The following is a 621-nucleotide window of genomic DNA, read 5'->3' on the forward strand; positions in this document are numbered from 1 at the left end:
TCAAAGAATTCATAATTTTCACATTTAATTCGCCAGTGTGAAATTTCTTACCTAAACTAAACAGATGGTTGACGATATGTGTGAAACGTTTTTGCACATCAGCGGTGGTTTCACCCTGTTGCATCCTTGTTGACAAATTGGCAAGTGTACCAAATCGTACAAGTAATATAAATGGTAAGACCAAGTATCGTTTTCCCAAGAGACTCGTATGGCCTTCTCGTTCGCATGAATTAAAATACTAAGACTTGAAAAATAAAAATTAATAAATTGGATTTGAGAACAAAAATATTAACATGCAAAAATAAAGTTGATTCAATTGACAAACGAAAACAATGGATGAATGGATGTTGTTGGGGGTTTACAATTTCATCTATTCCGCCCTCTCTTACATATTACCCTTGAATATTAGTTTGATTGATTCAATTGTTATGCGACTTTCTTAGCCTCCTTAACTCGATCCCTCGGCGAAAAGGGCCTAATATTAACTACTGGCTTGCTATCCCTAGCCTCCCCTAGTAATTAATATCGCATTATAAACAGAAGTTAGCGCAATTGATCGTCCTACCCCTATCCCTAGGTGGTATTGCAAAATCAAGAAATTACTCACCAGTTCATGTCATT

This window comes from Vigna radiata, unplaced genomic scaffold (assembly GCF_000741045.1).
Source record: "Vigna radiata var. radiata cultivar VC1973A unplaced genomic scaffold, Vradiata_ver6 scaffold_108, whole genome shotgun sequence".
Classification (NCBI taxonomy): domain Eukaryota; kingdom Viridiplantae; phylum Streptophyta; class Magnoliopsida; order Fabales; family Fabaceae; genus Vigna; species Vigna radiata.